Below are 25,821 nucleotides of genomic sequence, written 5' to 3'. Positions count from 1 at the left end.
AAATACCTCATCAAGTTCTACATTCCTCCCACTCACTTCTTTCGAGAGAAACTCCTTCTCTAGAAAGCATCCACTCTTAGCAACAAAGATCTTGCCTCCGGATCCAACAATTTCTTTTGGGTATCCTATGAAGACGCATTTCTCTGATTTGGGTTTGAGCATATCGGGTTGAAGCTTTTTCACATAAGCATCGCAGCCCCAAACTTTAAGAAACGACAGCTTAGGTTTATTGCTAAACCACAGTTCATAGGTGTCGTCTCAACGGATTTAGATGGTGCCCTATTTAATGTGAATGCAGCTGTCTCTAATGTATAATCCCCAAAACAATAGTGGTAAATCGGTAAGAGACATCATATATCGCACCATATCCAATAAAGTACGGTTACGACGTTCGGACACACCATTACGTTGTGGTGTTCCAGGTGGCGTGAGTTGTGAAACTATTCCACATTGTTTTAAATGAAGGCCAAACTCGTAACTAAAATATTTGCCTCCGCGATCAGACCGTAGAAACTTTATTTTCTTGTTACGATGATTCTCCTCTTCACTCTGAAATTCTTTGAACTTTTCAACTGTTTCAGATTTGTGTTTCATTAAGTAGATGATGCGGAGCATCCCACGTTCATCCCCATGTACACTCCGACTACTCTCCAAGCCCCAAGGATACATATGACAAGCCCTCGAACATACGCCATTGGACACAAGGTGAAGTCGCTCCTCTCCGAACCTTCACTTTCTACATGTGAGACATGGCTACTACCTCAAACATATGTGATGTGCATGACCAGGAGCCAAGAGGGACATCATGGACAAGACGGCGAGTACACCAAGCGCGAGGAGCAAGAGAAGGAGCTGCTCGGAAGCTTCAGCCACTGGACGACCGCACAACGTCGGACGTCCGACGCCTGTACACTCAGCCAGCCAGAAGGGCCAGCCGACGAAAGCTACAGCGGCCGGACGGCCAGCAAGTACCGGACGTCCGACACACTCCAGGCCCCGGACGACCGGTGCCACGGTGACAGAATGCTATTTATGGAAGTCCGAAGACTTCCGGACCGTCCCGAGCCTCCGGACGTTCGACACCCACCGGACGTCCGACGCCTGTCCGCGCACAGTGTATCGGGCCCGAGGCCCATGTACCCCTTCGCCCCTCACTTACCCCTTCGTGGCACTAGACTATATATACTCCTCAACCTCCTCCTAGTTAGGATAGCAAAGGATTAGCTCATGTTTGTGTGGGAGCTTTGCTCATCCACTTGGTTACCTTCTCCTCGGAGATCGCGCCTCCTCGGAGAAGATCCTTCCAAGCGGATTCAAGACCCCCTCTTGGGTGGCCCCATCAAGACCTCCTCACGGAGAAGAACCGGTTACCTATGTATCGTCCCTTGTTTACTTTGGATCGTGTATCCCCCTTTGTGTTCGTGGATCTAGCGCATGTTTGATCTATTCTTGTTGGTTGAGTGATTTCTCTCGTCTTCCCCTCGTGATTCCCTTGTGTTTTCCCCTCGTGTTCTTCGTGTTCATCGCGGGATCCGTTCCTTTCGTGAAAGATCGGTCGTATAGGGTTCCACCCTACATCATCTTGAGAATCTCTGGTTTCTTGTGTTGGTCTATCCCAAGTATGCTATGTATGTATGGTTCCCGGTGTTTGATCCAAGATGATCGGATATGAAAATCTTATGCAATGTAGTGTGATGCACTACAAAAAAATGCACTTCCGTGATGATACGTGTTTGTCACAGTAGGTCGCGTTTTCTGTCATGCATGTACATCCATGACAAGTTTATGACAGAATCAAGATAGTCATACCTGTGCTGTCGTAGAAGTGTTCCATGACATTGCCAAAATTATCATCACGGAAGTGTCCACTTCCATGACGATAAATCGCGTGTCACAGAAGTGCTTTCGTCAAGGGTGACCGACACGTGGCATCCACCGTAACGGAACGCCGTTAAGCTATCGGGTCGGGTTTTGGATCTGATAACCCGTTAACAGCCCCGACCAATGGGTATTTTCCACGTGTAAAATCATCATTGGCTGGAGGAAACACGTGTCGGCTCATCGTTGGGACAGATGTCATCCACTCATTGGACGGAAGGCGCCTATGATACGTCAACACGTGGCACGGCCCAACAGAGGCCCATTCCTGTGAAAAGGCCGGCCCGTTTGACTTGGTCAAAAGGTGGCGGGCCGGCCCATGGAAAGCCTGTTAACGGCCTGTTCGCATATAGCCCATTTACAGCCCGCTAACCCAAGGCCCGTTACGCCCTATCCGAATTAGGCCCAGTAGCGTCATCTGGGCCATCCAATATGATTCCAGCCCGTTTTCACTTCTGGCGCATGTATGGCCCATGACGTCTTTCGGCCCATATGAGGCCCTATGTAACTCTTGGCCTATTAACGGCCCGTGGTGAAACTGGCCCGTAATGAACAATGTATCACTTTACACCCATTAACGGCCCGTGGTGAAACTAGCCTGTAATGAACAGTGTATCACTTTATACCCATTAACAGCCCGTTATTCCGTTGGGCCTTTTCCAGCCCATGTTATCTTTCGGCCTTCTCAGAGCCCATTTATTCTTGGGCTCCTTTGCAGCATTCGTTTACTTACGGCCCGTTACTGTCATTTTCTGCTTGTGGGCCAAATTCAGCCCGTGGTTACAGTCGGCCCGTTTGTGGTTCGTTAATACGTTGGGCCGTTTTCATAGCGTCATCAAATACGGCCTATTAACGATGGCCCGTTATGGTCGTCCCATGAACGGACGATTCCAACTCTAGTCCGTTTACGGCCATAATGTGGTCTGTTTGGCCAATCGATCATACGGCCCGTATAAGGCCCATTGATGATACGACCCGCAGAAGGCCCATTGTTTCTACGGCCCGTAGAAGGCCCATTGTTTCTATGGCCCGTAGAAGGCCCACTGTTTCTATGGCCAGTAGGAGGCCCAGTGTCACTACAGTAAATATTAGCCCATGGTTATTGTGGCCTAGTTTTAAAAAATAGGTTATTGCAGCCACTAGCTAACCACGGAAAAAGAACTGCAATGACTACAAGCAAACAAATAAACAAGACAACAAGGAAATAAATAAGCAAGCAACTAACGCTAGGCTATCACGGCTATTACATCCACTGGGCATCAAAGTTCGCCACCAGTGCAAATATAGGGAACAAAGCAGCATATCATATACACTGGTTGTCAAAGTTGGCGACCAGCGCACCGCAGCAAAACAAATCCAGAACTGAAACCACTTCAGAAGATCTCAAGAAACAATATCCTGGGTACCCATAATGCTGGCAAGATGCTTAGCAAGCTTATTAACTTTCTCTTGTTTGGCGCTTAAATTCTCCAGTGCTTGCTGTTGCACCAGAAAATATGCATCTGAATTCTGCAGGGACTTCCTCAGTCCTTCAGCTTCCTGTCGCAGCACATCTGATCGATGTCTTTCAACTTGAAGTTGAGACTCAAGAAGACGAACTGATTCAGGAGCGAGTTCGAAGAGCTTGTGCCAGCAGTAGTGGCCGGTAACTCGAACACTACATCAAGACAGGACTTTTGGGTTCCCTCACTGTCGTCAAGATAGTTTTTATCAGATTTCTTGGAGACCAACAGGGATGTCTCACTATCTTGAACCTTATCTGCATTACTTCCTTTACCATTGGATAACGCGGTACTGTTCTCCAATATTTTGTCCGCATTCTAAAGGAGAAACAAGCAGACACATCACATGTTTACCATGTTGTATATGAAACTCATTTTGGTAAATGAGTTCAGTAGTAAAGTGGACAGGATAACAGCATGAAACAAACATATATCTATGTACCATGGTCACTTTATGGTCTATATCATTCTAGTTTTTGTTGCCAAATCAAGATAGAGACACAGTTCAAATAATATTTGTTCAAGACAAAGCAGAATAGACATAATATAAGTGTGTGTAACTATAGAGCAATAACAACACTTGTAATGTGCATGACATGAGAACATAACTGTTTATTCAATTGAAACTGAAATCAACATAGAGCAGGTTACAACAGCAAACCATTTAAAGAAACAGGTTTAAAACATACCTGTTGCGCCATTGGAGTTTCAATTCCATCCTTCAAAATTGAAAATAGTTGGTATGAGTAAATACAGTAATGCAAGAGCAAAGGAGTATGAACCATAGCTACAGAACCTGACCTGAGAACAAATCTTCTTCTCCTTTAAGCGTTGAGTTGGGATTCGGAGTGGTGGTCCTCGTGCTTTGGGCACTGCAGTTCCCTTACTAACTGCTCGTGTTTGGGTGCTCTGTGGTGGAGACGGTGCTGTGTCAACTGGAACTGGGTTACTATCTGCCGGGGTTGGGGTTAGAAGGGGTGTAGCTGGTTCTCTGTCCAACTGGGTAGGGGTACAATCTGCGAGAGTCTGGGTTATGTGTGGTGGATCTGGTCCTTGGGCAAGTACAACCGTGGTTCTATCTGCATCAACTGGTAGCACTATCTTTTCTGAAGACCGTGTTGTTACTCCCTTAGATACTGCCATCACGCTCTGCAATTCAAATGGCTGATAAACAAGAAAAGTAATTGAAAGTATAGACATTGTATGATAGACAGGTGCAATGGATAGTGGGGAATAAAAGAGGGCATGAAATAATTCATATTTATGTTGTCTAACCAAACAGGATAGCATGACACAATTTCACATATATGATGGCTAACTAAACAGGATAGCATGACACAATTTCACATTATGATGGCTAACTAAAAAAGATGGAAAGACATAGTTCAAAATATGAGACTATGTAAACAGGATGACATGACATAACTATATAATGTGTTTATTAAATAGGCTGGCATGCCATAATTCACATACATTCACGGATAGAATGCCATAATTCAAAATATGATGACTGTAAACACTAAATAGGATGAGATGATATAACTATATGATGTCTTTATTAAATGGGTTGCCATGCCATAATTCAGATAGATGATGTGTATGTACTATGTAAACATGATGGCATGATATAATTCAAATATATGATTTATATAGTAAGCAAGTAAGCAGATGGCAATCCATATATGATGTAAAAACTAAGCAATGCAAGACAACATGCATGACATGGGTAATATAACCCTGCCAAGTTTGAGCATAGACCTCAGGGGGGAAATAGGACTGGTCATCAGTCTCTGAATCCTCCTCTGAGGAGCTCTCTGTAACCAGCAAGATGTCTACTTCAGCAGGTAGCATTGTCTGCTCTGAATAGCTTGTTTTCACTCCAGATACTTCCATCACCGCTTCAAATGGCTGATGCACAAGAAGAGTAGTTGAATATACAAACGTTGTCGACAAATGGAACATGTAATACAAAAAAATGATAGCATGATATAATTCACATACATGATGATTGGCTAAACAGCATGGCATTGCATAATTCACATATATAATGCATTTGCAACAAGATAGCATTGTATAATTCACATATATAATGTCTTGCAACAAGATGGTAATGCATAATTCACATATATGGTAATTAGACACTGAACAGGTGGCATTCACACAAAGCATGTCTAAACTAATCAAATGACATAGCAATGCGAGACACCATACGCACGATATGAGCAACATAACCCTGCCAAGTTAGAGCATAGACCTCGAGGGGGAATAGGACTGGTCATCTGTCTCTGAATCCTCCTCTGAGGAGCTATCCGTAAGCAACGAGATATGTGCTTCGTCAGATAAGACCTTGTTTTCACTCCAGAATTTGCCATCACCGTGTCAAATGGCTGATGCACACGAAGAGCAGTTGAATTTACTAACATTGTTGACAAATGTAATATGTAACGAAAAAAAGGATGGCCTGATATAATTTACATATAAGATGACTGGCTAAGCAGGATGGCATTGCAAAATTCACATATATGATGCATAGCTAAACAAGATGGCGTTGCATAATTCACATAAACGATGAATAAACTAAACAGATGGCATTCGCACAAAGGATGTCTAAACTAAGCAGATGACATATTTGATGTATAAAGTAAGCAATGCAAGACACCATATGCATGATATAACCAACATCAGCATGCCAAGTTAGAGCGAAGACCTCAGGGGGTAAATAGGAGTTGTCTTCTCCTTCTAAATCCCCCTCAGAACAGATATCTTCCTCTCGATTACAATCTGAAATGCGTGGAGGGGGGCTGCCTTTGCGCCTACCATGGAGCGACGTCTACATGAAATTTTATTGCCACGCAAGGCTCGTCTCTTTTGCTCTACATGTTCAGTTCCATTGTTTACAATAACTGTCATGCATAGGAATAAAACATAGTGAGATTATGTAAGGAGTGCATGCAGAAATCCAGAGTGATGGTAGCAACCTGTGGATAGACCCAAAACCAATAATAGCAGGCAGATAATGGCTTCAGTTAAAAATACAGATAATGGCTTCTTTACTGTTTGTTTCCCACCCAACATGAAATTCATAGTAGACACCGGAGATTAACCAGATAGTAGATAGATACTATTGATAGCGGCCCCGATGTGTACCCCACAACCATTTAAAAACTCAAGTTTGACCATTAGTTTGGAGCTGACTCAGAGTCTAATCGGTGAACAGGACGATAAAGTAGGATGTAATATTAAGCGATGCATAACGTAAGAAGACACGAAAGAGTGCGACCTCTCTTGCGGACCCGTGTAGTCCTCGAGGTCATCTGCTCGGTTGATGATGGTAATGCAGTTTTTATGGCTGCCAGCGGCGGGGCAGAAGATCTGAGGTGGCGAAAGACAGTCTGGAGGCCGGATCCCTGCTGTGCTGGACCCTTCTATCGTTGGAGCAGCTGAGCTGGGGTGGACGACGGCGCAGCAGGAGAGGGACAAACCATGCAAGGTTTTCTTTGACAACTATCTATAAGAGAAGTAATTCTGTAAGGGCTCGTTTGAATTGGAGGATTCCAACAATGCAGGGATAGGAAATAGACAGGAATAGGATAGGAATGCACGTGCAAAACAGAGAATTTAAAAACACAGGATTTCTGCCAATCTGGGTGTTTGATTCACAACAATTGGAAGATCACAGGATGCAAAGAAGCATGGTGAGATTAAGTCAAACCACAAGAAAATGTACGGTTATAATGCTATTATGCTACAATCTCTTAGTCTTGTGCTTCATGAATAGGAATTTGAAAAGGAGGACAAGTGAAAATTAAAATTCCTACGTTTTTTCTTTCAAGGAGACACTAAAGGAACAAATCCGTGTGCTCAGTGGACAATATATATAACATGTAGAGTAAAAAAGAGATGCAACAAGTGTACAACCTCTTTGGCGAAGCCATGTCGATCTCAGCGTGATTGGGTTGGCCGGTGAGGATGCTCCGACTGACTTTGCTGTCGGAGGAGGGGAAGAAGATCTTAGGCATCTGGAGATGGAGCCCGAGGTACTGCTCCGCTGTGATGGAGGGTTTCGTCGTTGGAGCAGCTCCGGTGAGTTGTACGACGCCGAGGCTGAAGCAGGACAAGAGAGACAACGAACAACGTTAACTTGAGTGGAATTCTAATAGCATCTCCAATACATGACGTAAAATACATAACCACAAAGTGCTAGATGTAAAATACATCAGCCGCTCATCTCTGAACTTAACTGTCGAAACTGAACTTAACTGTTGAAACTGAACTTAACTGTCGAAACTGAATTTTGCTGTCGAAACTGAACGCACTAGCAAGGTGAGGCCACACGTCGGTCGACTGACTTTTTCATCTCTGGTCAGTCGATTTTGCAGCCGTTGGATACGAAATCAAGGGCATGCGGTTCATCTTCAACCTCCACCCCCCTGAGCCGCCAGCCACCACCGGCCAAACAGCCGCCCCGCCCGCCCCGAAAACACTCCCCACCTCTGGCCAAACAGCAGCCCCCCGCCGCCCGCGGCCGGCGGTGCGCCGCCTCGCCCGCCCCGAAAACACCCCCACCGCCGGTCCGCCGCCGCCCCGGCCATCCCTCTAGCCCCCCCCCCCCGTGCCGAGCTTTTTCTCCAGCGATCCCCACGCCACCGCCCCGCCAACGCCCCGCCACCGCCGGCGACCACCGCCCCCATCCTGAACCCTAAGATAGATTTTGGGGTACCTCTCCGGCGAGCCCCCCCCCCCCCACCCCTTGAAAATCGACTGACCCAAAAGTCGATTCAGTCGACTGAAGTGTAGCTAAATCAGAGCAGCATCGCAAGCAAGAGCAAGAGCGAGAGCAGCAGCGCGAGCAAGAGCAATAGCAAGAGCAGACCAGGCAGGGGACCGAGAGCAAGAGCAGAGCAGCAGCGCGAGCGAGAGCTAAAGCAGCAGCAGCTCCTACTGATGTGGACGTCGCCGCCGAGGGAGCGACGCCGTGGAGGAAGTGGCCGGCGACGCCGTCGTGGATGGAGCCGCGCCGTGTCGGCTCGGGACCGAGCGCCGGCAGCACCGTGAGATCGAATCAAGAAGAAAATGCGGCGATTAGTGCACAACCTCTTTGGTGGCGCCGATTAGCCGAGCTTCATCCGAGGAAACGGTGATGATGATGCTCTTCCGGTGGTGCAGGTGAAGACGGCGGTGTGGGAATAGAGGTGGCGCGAAAGACGAGGGGAACGTCGGGGCAGCTCCTTGGAGGTGGAGGACGGGGTGGCTGAACCGGCGGGACGATGAGATCGACGACGGATCCTCATCCGGTACGGTGGATGAGGGACGTCGAGGTGTTGCTGTGGACGACGTCGTCGAGGAAGAGGCTCTGGCTGGGTGGCGGACGAAGCAGGGTGTGGGGTTTCGTCGCGGGTTTTTGCGGCCTCGATGTACGAATGGGTGGGCGGATGGGAAGGCAGTGGGGAACCATGGCTTAGAGACGCGCTTGTCCGAAATGTGGGGTAAGTTATGAAAGTACCCCCACCGATTTGAGGCGGTTCTTTCGGTTCAGGGGTAGCACGGGCATTTCGCGTGTCGGGATTTCACAGGAGGTGGGAGTTTTCGCGCGCGTTGTAATTTCGGAATAGCAAGGCGTGGGTTGAGATGGAGGGAGTTGTCGGAGCACAACGAGACAAAGATATATCTTAAATATTTCGGGCTAACAAGGCGCGGGTTGAAATTTCCGGACAAGCCTAACGTGTACTATACCAAATCAATGTGCACTACAAATGTCATTCAAAACTTTGAATTCATATTATGTTCAATTAAAATATTTCGCTACGTGTATAATGCATGCAACCTACTACTCAAATGAACGTTTTAGTGCATTCCAAACGTATATACTACCGCTTCAATATGAACTAAATTTGAATTCGTTTCTCTATTTGAATAAGATCTACAGTAATGATTGTTATGAAGTCAAAGCATTTGAATTCGTTTCTCTGTTTTAATAAGATCTACAATCATCATTATTGTCAAGTTAAACCATCGTTTGTGTATTATCTTCACAGCACACCACATGATTAGTCTCGAGTTACATATGAACTATGTGTACTATATGAACTCGAACTAGATTTTTTGAATCCACTTTATTTTGATTTCAAATCACATTACATTTCTAGCTCTAGCTAGATCTTCATAATCTAAACCATGTCTCATATGTATAATGTGTTTATCACATTATGTATGGTGCCCCGCCCCCTACGCCTACAAGTATTTAGATGTGAGTTGCAAACACCACACATTACCACAAATTCAAATAAAATGTGAGAATGTTCGATATATAGTATAGTTTAGATTGTTCGATATTTAGTTGTAAGCTGCAAACGCCACACATTATCACAAATTCAAATAAAATGTGAGATTGTTTGATGTATAGTATGGTTTAGATTGTTCGACATTTAGCTGTGAGTTGCAAACGCCATGCATTATCACATTATGGTATAACATGTGCACATCACGTGTATCACCGCTATATTCATGCATGCAATGTTTAAAACACTATAATCTCCTATTCAAATATATGAATCCGCTTTCATATCAAATTATGATCTTTGTTAGTCTCTTACACCCACACAATCCTCTAACCTTTGTAGCTACCACTAACTTTCTCTCGTGCATGCACACGCCCTCCTCGCCCTCCCCCTCCCTCGGCATTCTATCCACCGGGCACATTCATTTTTTTCTTTAGGTCGTTCTCCCAGAGTCTCCACAACTCCTTTCCGACACACACCGATCGATAAACCTCTCCAGCTATGCCTGCCTACAACATACACACACACCTTCAATCTCCTCCTTTATTTGTCCTTGCCTCGTGTCTCTCATACGGCCAGACACACGTGTAAACTCTCGCCCCTCTTTTCATCGATCTCACAACCGCACACTCCTCCCCCTATCTAGCTAGTAGTTGGGCCTCTCGCACCACCTCCTAGCTCCATTCTCTCTGTCTATCCGTCTCGCTGGGCCTTATTTGCCTCTAACAAATGGACGTACACCGACCGATCTCTCGCTATACATATAGCTAGCTAGGTCCTTATAACTCGTTTTTACCCACACGTCAATCGATCTACCTCATTAGTTGTGTCTCTCCCTTCCTCCGACAAACAACAATTGATCTACCGATCTAGTTAGGTTTGCTTACCAAACACATGGTTCCCCTTCATCATCCATGGATGCGTCCCGACAGATCTATCACGCACAGGCACACACAGAAACACATCCCCACTCTTATTGATAACATTGCAGTTCCACCCTCAATTCTTCTAGTAGGCCTCTCCCACCATCTTCGAGAAGCAACTCCATCACCCATCCAGCACTCTACCCCTCTCCCTCCCTCTCCCTCCCTCTCTCTCTCCTCTCTCTCTCTCTCTGTCCCATCATATTTCCCGTCCTTCAGTTATGTATGGATGTCGACCGATCTCCCTCAAGACATAGCTGGGTCTCTCCTTCTCAACACATATGTGAGTCGTTCTACCTCTATAGTCAGGCCTCTGCCTACCCCTCCCCCCACCCCCCCCTCCCCCCCCACACACACACCGATACATCGAGCGCTCTAGTCATGTCTCCCTGCCACACACAAACTTGACATGTGCCCTCTAACGTTCCGGTAGGCCAGTCGCCCTATATCTTTGACTTGCACACGCACAATTTCGATGGCTCTCTTCATCGATCTCGCACCCACCCACTTGATCCTCTCTTCGACTCTATCGATAGCTATGACCCCTCCCTCTCTTCTCGTGGATTGCCCGACCCTCTATGTATGATATGGATAGGCCTCCATTTCACACACATTGCATGCAAAATTTTGTTTGAGATGTCATCGACACATATTCCCACAAATAATTCACGAAATCAACCCCCCACCCCACCCCCACCCCAAAACAAAAAACACTCACGAACGCGGTTTGTATCTCTCACACACACCCACGTAGGTGGGGGACGTGCACGAAGAGAAGAGGTGCATGCACGGTGCACGTACTCCCGTCTCTTTCCCAACCACACCCGCACGGTACACGGTGGAGCTCATTTTGGTATGAAGCCCACGTGGTAATTTGGCACGTGTACTGGTTGTCCACTTGGTGGAGGGAGGATTGTCTACCACGGGTGAACAAACAAATTGCGACTTGACGTGTTATGTTAAAAAAGAGGCAAACCATGTGGGGCCTACCTTAGAGGCAAGGCTCTATACACTGGAGTACTTTTGATGTGTCCCGTCAACTCACAGAACGAGGAGAAGCTTGCTTAGTACGCCGTCTCCCTCGACCACGGGTGCAATGGCTCGCAGGATGAGGTGAAGCTTGCTCCGCCTTACGCCCGCTCCCTCGCCCATGCGCGCGGTGGCTCGCAGGACGAGGAGAAAATTTACTACTCCCTCCGTTTACTCCTCGTCCCTACTACCTTGGTTATAGAGATTATATCATATTGTTTGGAATATATATGTCCTTTAGTAGATTTCAATATGAACTACTAGTACATACTCCAAACACTGATGTATATAGACGTATTTTAGAGTGTAGATTCACTCATTTTGCTCCGTATGTAGCACTCTCCCTCGCCCCTCGACCCTCGCCCACGTGGTGGATGTGCAGCAATTCATTCGGTCTCATATAGCCAGAACGATATATACTGCACTACCATTATTGCTCGACTTCCCGAAGAGGCGAAGAGCCAATCGCAAGGTTAATATTTTGGAGATGCCAAGCGCAAGGTTATAGGAGAACGAGTAGTAGGTGCCACGTCATTTATAAATAAAGTTTTTTTTCTTCAGTGGCACGTATGCAATATGATAGGTTCATATGGAGAGAAAAGGAAACCGCTCCACTATATACATAGTCAGGACGGGCCAGCCTACTCGGTTGCTTGTTGGGGTTGCTCTCTTCACACTCTCTTGCCCAAAACGACTGTGGCCACATCTCTAACATCCTGGCGGATCACGTCCGCTTGGGGAAGGGGTGGATGCTTAGTGTAGATGTGGTGGCCGTCATCGACGGTGAAAACCCACTGTCGGCACGTCCCGATCAGGGGTCCCCGCCGTTCTCTCTCACAAAGCCGGTGAGGTTGCCTTCATCCCTTGCTCACTGCCGCGGCGTGGGCAGTTGCCGCCTCCCGCCGCCCTCCTCAAGGTTGTGCTACGTCCCTCAGGTACAACTCCCTTTACAGCCGGCTTGCACCACTGCTCCAGCTGCCCACATCACTCCCTGTGGATATTTCTCTACTTCTTTGCCCCGCACATACCTCTACTGGCTTCTATGTACTGTATTTGTGATGAGTTTATGTCTCATCAACTAGTCCCAGTAATCTTATTCTAATCACGCTTCTTCAATTTCTTTGCCACAGGGATGCTCATCTCGATTTTGGTGAAACTGCACAAAATGATCCGATGGTCAAAAGGTTGCAAACTTCATTTATTAGGAAGCTCGAACGTTGCCAGCAAATTGAAGCCTGGTCAGGGTTCACGGTTCAAGGGCTAGGGACTGCATGGATCGTTTTTCTCTTTAGCTGCCTCTGTTCCAAAATAAGTGTCAACTTTAGTAGTAGTACAACTTTGTACTAAAGTTTGCACAAAGTTGAGACACTTATTTTGGAATGGAGGGAGTACATATTTGCTATGATCTGTCAATCATTGAGATGCAATAGCATGCATGTTAGTCTCCTTTGTATTTGATGAAATGTTGCAACGGGCAACCTTGGACGCAAGATACATGTAACAGAAGCTGGAAGCTTCATAGCATTGTACAAATTTATCTCGCTGATAAATTACAGTACGTACTATACTAGTACTTCCTCCGTTCCTAAATATAAGTCTTTGTAGAGATTTCACCATGAACCACATGCGGATGTATATAGATGCATTTTAAGTGTAGATTCATTCATTTTGTTCCGTATGTAGTGGAATCTCTACAAAGACTTATCTACTAGTAATAGCTAGCCCCCACTACTAGGAATTCTCTATCCTCTCCTTGAGCCACATCATCAAAATTGATGTAGCCGTTAGATGAAGTAAATCAGTCCATAATAGCCGTCTGATCTAGACGTTGAGAGGCTCCGCACTAAGCCACATGCAAGCATGCAGAAATACCGTGGCACATGCATGTGAGTGGGTTTTAAATCACATCAACATGTCTGCATGCAAGCATGCACCGGTAGCATGCATGTAAGTGAGCTTTTAAGTCCCATTAACATGTCAAAAAGAAAAATATAATCCCATTATGCAGTAGGAGTTGGCTGATCTTTTTTCCTTACGTGGGATGATCTAAATAATGATGGGAGTTTATTTAGTTTGGCTACCACATTTGTCATGCGGTTATAGAGTTTTTTTTTAGTTCTACGAAATCGATAATTTTGCGCGGAGAGATATACCATTGTTCCGCGGCAATGCGCGGGGACTCATCTAGTAATATTTAGGAACGGAGGGAGTACTATGCAAAGAGTTAGGTGTCGCACGGTGATAGTGTGAGGTGGGCCATGTAATCACTGAGCCTGCGTGTTTTCACTGCTCTTGCACGCCTCCGCTGTAAGAATGGAGAAAATTGTAATCTAGTAGTAGTACCTCCTTTCGCCGAAAGCGTGGGACATCCAACAGTCCTACCACCTCAGTAATAAAGACCAATGAGCCGTCAAATCACATAGACCCAGCAGTAAGTTGGACGGACTAAGCAACCATCACTCTTGTGCCAGTGAGAGGTCGCGTCCGCTCTGCCCGGGCATGAATGCGGCACCGATTCTTTGGAGCGGCGCTGACCGTTTCGGGCGGGAAGCGCGCGCGGGCGATGGAGGGGCTTTGGGTGGGCCAGGCTGGTCAGGAGCGGGCGTGGCAGCTGAGTGGAGGGACGGACGTGTGGCGCCGGAGTAGCCGCCTCGGCAACCGCATATCATTAATGTGGGCGGCAGATGGACGGACGGACGGCACTTGTGTCGTTTGAAGGCGGAGCAATCGCCTGCACCAGGAAGCGGGGTGGGCGGCGCTGACTGTTTCGAGCGGAAAGCGCGCGCGGGCGAGGAGATGACTTTACTTGGAGAGGATGACAATGGGGACCCACCAGGTCCATAGCCTCACGTACGCAAGTGCCTCCTTATTATATATATAACTATAATTTATTTTGCTTCCTCCTGGTTTCCTGACATCACGGTCCCACACCATTGTCAACCTATGTTGTAGTCAATAAACGAGAGAATTGCACAAGAAGCGGCCGACAGCTGGGACCAAGCAGCTCGAGCAGTATTTGTGTTTTTGAGGTGTGAGCACTGTAGAGTTTTTCGATGTTTAGCCCAGATATTAATTTTTCTCCTCTGAACAACAACGAAAACATCGCTGCAGGTATTAACTGGGCGGGCTGTGGCCCGTCTAGCCCAGGCCAGATATCCAGCCCAGATATTAATTTTTTCAAGCTGAAAATGGCTAGCCCAGCTATACTTTTTTTAGGAATACCCAGGCAAGGTCAAATTGTTATTCTCCGCCCCGCTGGGCTGCAAATCTTTCCTAGGAGGGATGCATTAGGCTTAACAAGAAAATGGGCTTTAAGAAATAATAAATGGGATTTAATTATAAAAACTGGGCACTAACTATAAAAAAATGCACCAAACACGTGATTACTTTATAAAATATTATTTTTGGATATTGAAAATTTTAATTTCATTAATTGTTGCGAGCGCAATGTTTCATTGGATTTTTACGTAATATAAATTTATATTGAAATTGTATTTAATCTGACTAGAAATTTCGGGATAAAAATATTTCGGATCCCATCAAAATGTGGGAAATTTTATTGAATTCTGTTTTGAACGGTTGGTTGAAATGGGATGTACTTTTAACAAACTATAAATGGGTTGTAGTAAATTCCATTAGAATTCAAAAATGGGCTACACATTCTTACAAATCTCAAATGGGCTATAAGTTCTCTGCCACACACTTCTGGCCTTACTAAGTTGACGCGTCCCCTAAAAAAACAGAGTTGACGTGTATGCAAGGCTTTGTCAACTTATAGTCAACACACGGTTCTAGCAGCAGTGGTCGTTAGATGTCCATCCAACGGATGCCGTGCTTCTTCTTCAATCTTGGATATTCTAGCTTCACCCGCCCAAAAAATAATTCCTCCCCCTGACATCTGGGGCGCACCGTTTCGGAAGCTGACCTGTGGTCCTACTAAGCTGATCTGCATGCATTCAAAAAAAAGTTGACGTACCAAGGGCTTTGTCCACTTAGTCAATATAAACGATTCTAGCTGCAGTGACCGTACGATGTCCATCCAACGGCCGTCGTGCTTCTTCAACCTTTGGTCTTCTTGCTCCAGCCGCCCAAAGCAGCGCCGGTCGTGCCAGCCTCCCGTGGCCACCTGTGCTGCCGCGGAGGCCTCACCGCCCCCTACTACTCCCACCGCTGGCCAAGCCATCCCTCCACTCACCCACACCCCCTGTTATTCTGCGGTGACGGCAGCCTCACACCGCAGCCGAACCAGTGAACGCTCGTACTCCTCTCCGCGTGGGCATCCACTGCCGCGTCTTACCCGGCTCCGCGTCGTCCCCTTCCTAGGCCTCGCCGTCGTCCACCGCCATGGTGCTCTCGGCGCGGCGTGGTCAATGTGGTCAACGACCGACTTCCATCGGAAGAGTACTGTACGTGGAGAGGCTGACAGCTGGGTCCACGGCAGCCGCAAGGAAGTGCCTCCTTATTACGCGAAAAATAATTATTCCTCCACCTGACAGCGGGGACCCACCGGACGGGCCACCAGTATTTTGCGAAAAAAATCGTTTCCCCCTGACTGCTGGGACCCATCGGACGGGCCACCGTATTTTGTGAAAAAAAGTTCCCCCGCTGTCAGCTTGGACCCACCGGAAGTGCCTCCTTATTACGCACACAAAAATGAATACTCCCCCGGCTAGCTGGGACCCACCTTGGTGGGAGGCTGACTTGTGGGCCTACTAAGTTGACGGGGACGAAGGGCTTTGTCAACTTAGTCAATATGAACGATTCTAGCTCCAGTGACCGTACGATGTCCATCCAACGGCCGTAGTGCTTCTTCAACCTCTGGTCTTCTTGCTCCAGCCGCCCAAAGCAGCGCCGGTCGTGCCGCATGCTCCTGCCTCCCATGGCCGGCTGTGCTGCCGCAGAGGCCTCACCGCCCCCTACTATTCCCACCGCTGGCCAGGCCCTGCGGCGACGGCAGCCTCACACCGCAGCCGAACCAGTGAACGCTCGTACTCCTCTCCGCGCGGGCTTCCACTGCCGCGTCTTCCCCGGCTCTATGTCGTCCCCTTCCTAGGCCTCGCCGTCGTCCACCGCCGTGGTGCTCTCCGCGCTGCGTGGTCAACGTGGTCAAGGAACGACTTCCACTGGAAGAGTACTGTACGTGGAGAGGCTGACAGCTGGGTCCACGGCCACAGCCCAGTTTTTTTGTGATTTGCCAAGTAAGTCGCTTTGTCAGGACTGTTGGGCTGCAAATCTTTCAAGACGAGGAGAGCTTTCATTCGGCTGGCCGAGAAAATGGCCCATCAGTAATGAGAAATGGGTTGTACATTTTTAAAACACATCAAACCGGCAATTAGTTTCAAATATCTTTTTTTCATTTCAAGATTTTAAATTACATTAATTTTTATGCGTGGAGAATTTGTTGGATTTTATATTGATATACATTTATTTTGAAAATCAGTTTGAATGTGAGTCGAAATTTCGGGATTAAAAACAGTTCGGACCGCACCGAAATATGCAAAATTTCGTATAATTTTTTAACCGTGGCCACAATATGGGCTGTAATGCTAAAAAAAGAATATGGGCTCCAAAAAAACCTTAAGAATTAGCAAATGGGCAGTAAATTATCAGAAATAATGGCAGATGGGCTGTATGCTGTTTTCCACAGATTTGAGGCCTTCCTAAAAAAAGGTTGACGCACAAGCACTGACTGTTGGATGTCCATCCAACGGCCGTCGTGCTTCTTCAATCTCTGCTCTTCCTGCTCCAGCCGCTCAAACAAGCGCCGGCGGGACTGCCTGCTCCCTCCTCCCCGCGGCCGGCTGTGCTGCCGCGCAGGCCTCACCGCCCCACCGTACTCCCATCGCTGGCCCAGCCATCCCTCTACTCACCCACACCTGCTGTTATTCTCCGGCGACGGCAGACGAACCAGTAAACCCTCGTACAGTCGTACTCCCCTCCGCGTGGGAAAAACTGCCGAGTCTTCCCTGCCTCCGTGTCGTCCCCTTCCTAGGCCTCGCCGTCGTCCACCGCCGTGGTGCTCTCGGCGCGGCGTGGTCAATGTGGTCAACGACCGACTTCCATCGAAAGAGTACTGTGCGTGGAGACGCTGACAGCTGGGTCCACGGCCGCAGCAAGGAAGTGCCTCCTTATTACGCGCAAAATAATTATTCCTCCACCTTACAGCGGGGACCCACCGGACGGGCCACCGTATTTCACAAAAAAAAACGTTTCCCCCCTGACTGCTGGGACCCACCAGCTACACCTTCGCACGCAAGGAAGTGCCTCCGGGCAAAAAATCGATTCGCCCCCCTGACTGCTGGGACCCACCAGCTACATCTTCGCACGCAAGGAAGTGCCTGACAGTCGGGACCCACCTGGTCGAAGCGTACGTAGCGTTGTCATTCTGGTCGCGAACGTGTACGTACATATATACTGGTGGATGTAGAGGGGCGCACGTGTCGTAGTAGAGGCGCGTACGTGTCGTAGTAGAGGCGCGCACGTAGCATGTACACGTACGTACAGCGGCCAAGGTGCAAGAAAGAAAATACGGCCACGTATGTGTACATAAGGGCGGGGTCTCGAACGCCTACTCGCGCCTACGTACGGCCAGGGCTCGTGTACATGGCTGGGTCGGAACGGAGAAACAACATCGTCATCGTGTTCATGGGGAGGCAACGGAATGCGTCGTGTTCATGGGGAGGCAACGGAATGCGTCGTGTTCATCGGGAGGCAACGGAACGCGTGGGAGCCAACCGGCTGGGTCGGAACGGAATGCGTGGTCGTGTTCATCGGGAGGGCTTGGATGGAACAGGCGATGGAAACGAGGCCTGGCGTACCGCACAACGGAGGAAACAGACCTCCTACGTTTGGAACGGGGTCCTGTTGATCGGGAGGGGTCTGGTGTGCCGCAAAACGGAGGAAACGGACCTCCTACGGTCGAAACGGCGGTCCTGTTGATAGGGAAGGGTGTGGCGTACCGCAAAACGGATGAAACGGACCTCCTACGGTCGAAATGGGGGTCCTGTTCATCGGGAGGGGTGTGGCGTACCGCAAAACGGGACTCCACGGGATACTGTTCATCTCCACCGTCAACCCCCTCCAGCCTCCACGGGCTACCGTCGACCTCCTCCAGCCTCCACGGGCTCCTGTTCATCCAGCCTCCACCGCGCGCTACTCCACCGGCTACTGTTCAACCACCCCTCGACCGTCTACTATTCATCCAGCCCTCCACACCACGGGGTCCTGTTCAACCACCCCTCCACGGGCACCCCTCCACCATCTACTGTTCATCCAGCCCTCCACACCACGGGGTCCTGTTCAACCACCCCTCCACGGGCACCCCTCCACCATCTACTATTCATCCAGCCCTCCACCACACCACGGGGTCCTGTTCATCCAGCCCTCCACCACACCACGGGGTCCTGTTCATCCAGAGGCAACGCCACCGCTCACTGTTCATCCAACCCCCCCCCCCCCCCCCGCAACGCTCACTGTTCATCCCAGAGGCAGCATCGATTGGCTTCAGTTAGCAGAAGTAGCGAAGGAATCGCTCGATCGGGTTCAGTTAACAGCCATCGATCAATCGCTCGGGTTCAGTTAGAGCCCAACGCCTCGCTCGGGTTTAGTTAGAGCCAACGCCTCGCACACACGCGCGTACGTGTACGAGAGAAACGCGCATCGCTCGGCCCCCGACCTCCCACCGTAATCGGGAACTCCCCGAAATTTTCCTCGCCCTCGCTTCTACCACGGGTTTTTCCGTCATGGACGGCCCAAAGAATGTCATGCAGCTGCGTCTCCGGCCCGCCCAGGACGAAAAGCCCATTTTCTGTCATGATTTTTTGTCATAGAAGTAGGAGCCCACCACATCTATGATGATACCGGGTTTTGTCACAATTATCGTCATAGAAGTGTCATATGTATGACAGGAAATTTTTTCGTTCGGCCCAAAATGTCACGGATGTGTCTTTTTTTGTAGTGATGCTATGGCTATTGCTCACAAGCTTCTTTGCTCTTTCTCTTTTGCTTAAAATCTTATTTTTTTTGTAAGGCCACTTTTGCACAATGCACAAACCAAGATAGCAATAGTGTATATGCGGGAACAAACTTGTGACACAAGAGATGATATGATGATACCAAGATGATACCAATATGATATGGTATATATGCAATGGAAGGTGTATCGATGATCACTAATGTGCACAAGTAATGTTGCCGGCAATACTCAAATGGCTAGTCTCAATAGGCAAGTGACGCAAAATGGGCTAGAGGTTATCAATGCAATTGCAAGGGTGATATACAATGGTATCGTTGAGGTTACCATCCTTGGCGATGATGAGTGGCGGTGTTCTTGATGTAGATACCAAGATGATGGAGACTCGTCCCTAAGTAGCCGAAACACCTTAAGAAACGGAAAAACCGCGAACTCAAGATCTCCAAAGGCAAATGTCAAATGGTGGTAACGAAAAGCGGTGGTAGTTTTGCACTTGGCAATGCGGAAGTGGAATGATGGGTTATGCGAGTCAATGTTGAAGTTGCCATCCCTAAGTAGCCGAAACACCTTAGGAGACGCAAGCCACAACTCAAACAAGCTCAAACAAAATTTGGTTAAGTTGGGGTGGAAGTGTATGGTGGGTAAGCCTATGCGGAAGTTGGTGGTGGTGGTTGATGAAGAAGCAACCGTCCCTAAGTAGCCGAAACACCTTAGGAGACTCGAATCACTACTCAAGCAACCACATATGCAATGGGGAACAAAATGGGTTAGGTTGCGGAAGTCGGTGGTGGCTATGCGGATGATATGGTGTAAGCCCTGGGCAAAGATGCCAAAGTTCCAAAATTTGATGGAGTCAAATGATGTTGATGGTATTTTTGTGGGAAGGGGGATGTTAAGGGCTTCAAAACGAGCTAAAGAAGGTCAAAATTGGAGTTCGGATGAATTAGTTATGGACAAAACAAAAATCAGCCGAAGGTGATATCTACAGGTTACGGATGTCCGGTCGTCGGACGTCTGGTCGGGCTCGGAAATCCGTAAATTTCGTTATGTTGGCAGGTTCTGGTCGTCTGGTGGATGACGGACGTCCGGTGCTTCGTGGGGGGTCCGTACGTCCGTACAACGTCGGTCGTCCGGTGGGTCGGGGTCAACGCGAGATGCGAGTTTCGGGACGCGATCTTGGGCGGAAAATGGGGATTTGGGGGTCAAAATTGAAGAGATTTCGTGGATGAAAGATGGGGAAAATAGGGGAAATGCTAGATCCACTCGAAACCAAGCAAATCCATGGATCAAAATCAAAAAAAACTTCTTCATACCAACAAATCACAAAAAAAAATTGGGGCTATTTTTGGTGGGGATTTTTGAAATTGGGGAAGAACACAACAAAATCAAGCTAGAAAACACAATGGGGGGCTCCGAAATCGTGATCAACGTGGCTCATGAAACCAAGATGATGTAGGGTGGAACCCTATACGGCTGATCTTTCACGAAAGGAGCGGATCCCGCGATGAACACGAAGAACACGAGGGGAAAACACAAGGGAATAACGAGGGAAACACGAGAGAAATCACTCAACCAACAAGAATAGATCACACATGCGCTAGATCCACGAACACAAAGGGGGATACACGATCCAAAGTAAACAAGGGACGATACATAGGTAACCGGTTCTTATCCGTGAGGAGGTCTTGATGGGGCCACCCAAGAGGGGGTCTTGAATCTGCTTGGAAGGATCTTCTCCGAGGAGGCGCGATCTCCGAGGAGAAGGTAACCAAGTGGATGAGCAAAGCTCTCAAAACAAACATGAGCTAATCCTTTGCTGCCCTAACTAGGAGGAGGTGGAGGAGTATATATAGTCTAGTGCCACGAAGGGGTAAGTGAGAGGCGAAGGGGTACATGGGCCTCGGGCCCAATACACTGTGCGCAGACAGGCGTCGGACGTTCGGTGGGTGTCGGACGTCCGGAAGCTCGGGACGGTCCGGACGTCCGGAAGTCTTCGAACTTCCGTAAATAGCGTTCTGTCGCCGTGGCACCAGTTGTCCGGTGGCGCTCGGTCGTCCGGGGCCTGGAGTGTGTCGGACGTCTGGTACTTGCCGGTCGTCCCGCCGCTATAGCTTTCGTCGGCTGGCCCTTCTGGCTGGCTGAGTGCACAGGCGTCGGACGTCCGGTCGTCCTGGGGGTGAAGCTTCCGAGCAGCTCCTTCTCTTGCTCCTCGCGCTTGGTGTACTCGCCGTCTTGTCCATGATCTCCCTCTTGGCTCCTGGTCATGCACAGCACATATGTTTGAGGTAGTAGCCATGTCTCACATGTAGAAAGTGAAGGTTCCGAGAGGAGCGAGTTCACCTTGTGTCCAATGGCGTATGTTCGAGGTCTCGTCATATGTATCCTTGGGGCTTGGAGAGTAGTTGGAGTGTGCATGGGGATGAACATGGGATGCTCCGCATCAGTAGATATACCCATATCTGCTCAAATCTATGAAGGTCAGAAAATAACGATACCAGCCGCGAGCCTTAACACTCATCGGACCGCATACATCGGATGTATTATTTCCAATAAGTCAGTAGCTCGCTCCATTGTTCCGAAGAACGGAGTTTTAGTCATCTTGCCCATGAGGCATGGTTCGCAAGCATCAAATGATTCATAATCAAGTGATTCCAAAAAGCCCATCAGCATGGAGTTTCTTCATGCGCTTTACACCAATATGACCTAAACGGCAGTGCCACAAATAAGTTGCACTATCATTATTAACTTTGCATCTTTTGGCTTCAATATTATGAATATGTGTATCACTACGATCGAGATCCAACAAACTATTTTCATTGCGTGTATTACCATCAAAGGTTTTATTCATGTAAACAGAACAACAATTATTCTATGACTTTAAATGAATAAACGCATTCCAATAAACATGATCAAATCATATTCATGCTCAACGCAAACACCAAATAACATTTATTTAGGTTCAACACTAATCCCGAAAGTATAGGGGGTGTGTGATGATGATCATATCAATCTTGGAACCACTTCCAACACACATCGTCACTTCACCCTTAACTAGTCTCTGTTCATTCTGCAACTCCTGTTTCGAGTTACTACTCTTAACAACTGAACCAGTATCAAATACCGAGGGGGTGTTATAAACACTAGTAAAGTACACATCAATAACATGTATATCAAATATAGCTTTGTTCACTTTGCCATCCTTCTTATCCACCAAGTATCTAGGGAGGGACCTCATGCCTTGACTTTGCAACTGTTGATCTGGAGTACGATCTGCTAGATGATTTTGTCTATCCGCTTGGCATTGGGTGTGTGGTTTTTGCGGATATGGAAAGCAGAGATGCTGCGATTCGGGAGGGACCTCATGCCTTGACCGATGATTCCACGTTCTCTTTAGTCTCGCATGATGAAGGTCTTAATATGCGCATGCCTGCTTTTGAGTATGAAGTTTGGATTATGTTTCTTGCTTTCCCTATGGATTATCAGACAGAGCATTACATTCATAAGGTTGTCTCCAACTTTGGTAAACAGCTTGTGTGGCCGCGCCCAGGACAGAACAAAGCTCGTGTTCTAGTTAAGTGTCTTATTAAGGATGTTGCTGAGGTTCCGCACAGTCTTTTGATGACTTGTGTTGGTTTGCTGCCGGGGCTTGGCCGTTCGTGGTCTGTCCTAGTGTATGTTCTTAATGGCAGAAACACCATCCCCAATCTAGTTGGTACAGAAGAAGCTCCTCCTCTCCTCAATGCATCACCGCACCCGTATCAGCTCCCGTTTTACACTCTTATGCAGCAGGCCAGGCTAGATGAGATGGCTGCACAAGAGGCGCTGAATGAGGCTGCTTGGAATGCCCATGCACAAGAACAGGAACAGGTTCAGGAAAATGGTTGGCGTGCTTGGCCAGTTGTTCCTCCTCCTTATTCAGGTTTCAGTTTCCGAACCTTTTTCCAGTATGATGGGCCATCGCTGATGGATGGTGTTGATCCAGAACATAACATTCATGATAATTTGTCTGATGTCTGGGCGTCTGAGGAGGAAATTGAGGAGGTTGAAGCTCTGGCTGATGGTTTTGTTCTTGGGAACTCACGGGCACGTTCAGCTTTTTTCAGAGCTGGTGGTGGGTCAGTTAATCTCATGGTTGTTCTTGATCAGGATTTTCTGCTTTGGATTGGAGATATGCTCAAACACATGTATACTCGGGCACTTTCTGATGCGCAGTCTGAGCATGTCATGCTTCCTCTCAACCCCTTCAGGGTTATTCAGAATCACCTGAACTTTGTATGCGCAGTGTGGCTGTGAAATATGGTACCTGAGCAGGATTTCATGTCTATGGTCTTTGGTGCATCTTTCCAGTTGGGAGCCAACATTATTCCTCGCAGTCTGCTGCAAGAGGACACACCTGACACTGCTAGGGTGGTTGAGGAGGAGTGGATCCTGGCTGATCGATCTCCTGGACTTAAGGCTATCACGGCACATTTCACTTCTGAACCTGATGATTCTCAGCCAGCCCATGTCGATGTACCTGCTCATGGAACTGCTCTCCAGCAACTTGCGTCTTCGTCCCTCTTTGTGGTCACCAACTCGCGTAATGCTCATGTGCCTCTTGACACCACTGCAGTCAGAAGGAGCACCAGGTCAACAAGTATGATGGCTTCAAAGTCAATCAGGCCAATGACATCAAGCAGACTAGATCGAGGGTGAGATCTCGTGTGATGCCTTCTGTTCAGGCCATCTCCATGGCTGCTGCTCCTACACAGGTGGCCTCTGTTCCTTGCCCGCCTCCTACTTCTATCGAGGAAATCCAACAGGTGGGTGGCCGTTGTGGGATTGCTCCTGAAGATCTTTCTGTGGAAAAGCTGCTGGATGGCCAGCATATGGCTTGCTCTTCGGACGACTGATCTTCTCGGCCGTCATGAATAAATCTTGGAACGTGTTATCATGGAATGTCAGAGGCATTAACTCTGAGAACAAACTTTTGGCCCTTAGAAATGCGATCGATACTAGTGGTTGTTCTATGCTATGTGTCCAGGAAACTAAGCGCGAATCGTTCGATTTAGCTTTTATTAAAACTTTCTGTCCCAAGCGTTTTGATAAGTTTGCGTTTGCACCTTCCATGGGTGCTTCGGGTGGCATATCACAATTTGGAACAGCTCTCTGTTTGTGGGCACGCCGTGGTTTACTGATTCCTTTATTGTGGGTGTTTCTTTTGTTTCAACGCAATCTAATGAGGCTTGGAACTTAGTCAATGTTTATGGCCCTTGCTCTGGCCAGCGTCGGGCGGATTTTAGTTCCTGGCTTTTCGATCTCAATATACCCAGCAATGAAAATTGGTTGTTATTGGGAGACTTCAACTTCATTCGTTCCACAGCTAATAGAAACAAACCTAGTGGTGATGCTGCTGATATGCTCCTGTTCAATGAAATCATTCGTGCACAATCTCTGATGGAGCTCCCTGTCAAGGGCAGATCATATACTTGGAGCAACATGCAGGATGACCCCTTGCTTGAGCAGCTTGATTGGTTCTTCTCGTCATCTAATTGGACTACTGTCTTCCCGAACACGATGGTCTTACCTCTTGGCAAGCCAGTATCTGATCACATCCCGTGTGTTGTAACCATTGAGTCCAAAATCCCCAAGTCCAAGCTCTTCCGATTTGAAAATTACCGGGTCAATCATGAGGGCTTCTCTGACGTAGTTCAACGGTCCTGGTCCAAGCCATGCCATGCTCCCAACTCCGCGGCGCTTATCTGCAAAAAGATGAAAAATCTGCGCTATGAACTTAAGCGTTGGAGTCGAGGGATCTCCAAGCTAAAAATCATGATTCAGAACAGCAACGAAGCTCTCGCTCAGTTGGATCTTCTTGAAGACAAACGTGCTCTATTCATACAGGAAAAGAACCTCAGGCGAATCTTGAAAATGCACCTCAATATGCTGCTGAAATATCAAAATGATTATTGGAGGAAATGATGCACTGTTAGATATTTCAGATTTACGGATGAAAATACTAAACTCTTTCAATCCCTAGCGACTGAGAGGTTTAGGCAGAATTCGATTACCAATTTAAGGGACGGAGACGTGGTGGTGAGTGATCACATTGGCAAAGAAGGGGTTTTGTACAGCACATATAAGGAACGATTGGGCACCTCCAAGCCAACTACCATGCGCTTCGACCTGCCCCGGATCATCAGACGGATCCCTGGTTTGGAAGAGCTGTCAGTTCCCTTTTCTAAGGAGGAAATTGATGT

This window comes from Aegilops tauschii, chromosome 4 (assembly GCF_002575655.3).
Source record: "Aegilops tauschii subsp. strangulata cultivar AL8/78 chromosome 4, Aet v6.0, whole genome shotgun sequence".
In the NCBI taxonomy this organism is placed as follows: domain Eukaryota; kingdom Viridiplantae; phylum Streptophyta; class Magnoliopsida; order Poales; family Poaceae; genus Aegilops; species Aegilops tauschii.
Note: the sequence above shows the minus strand (reverse complement) of the source record.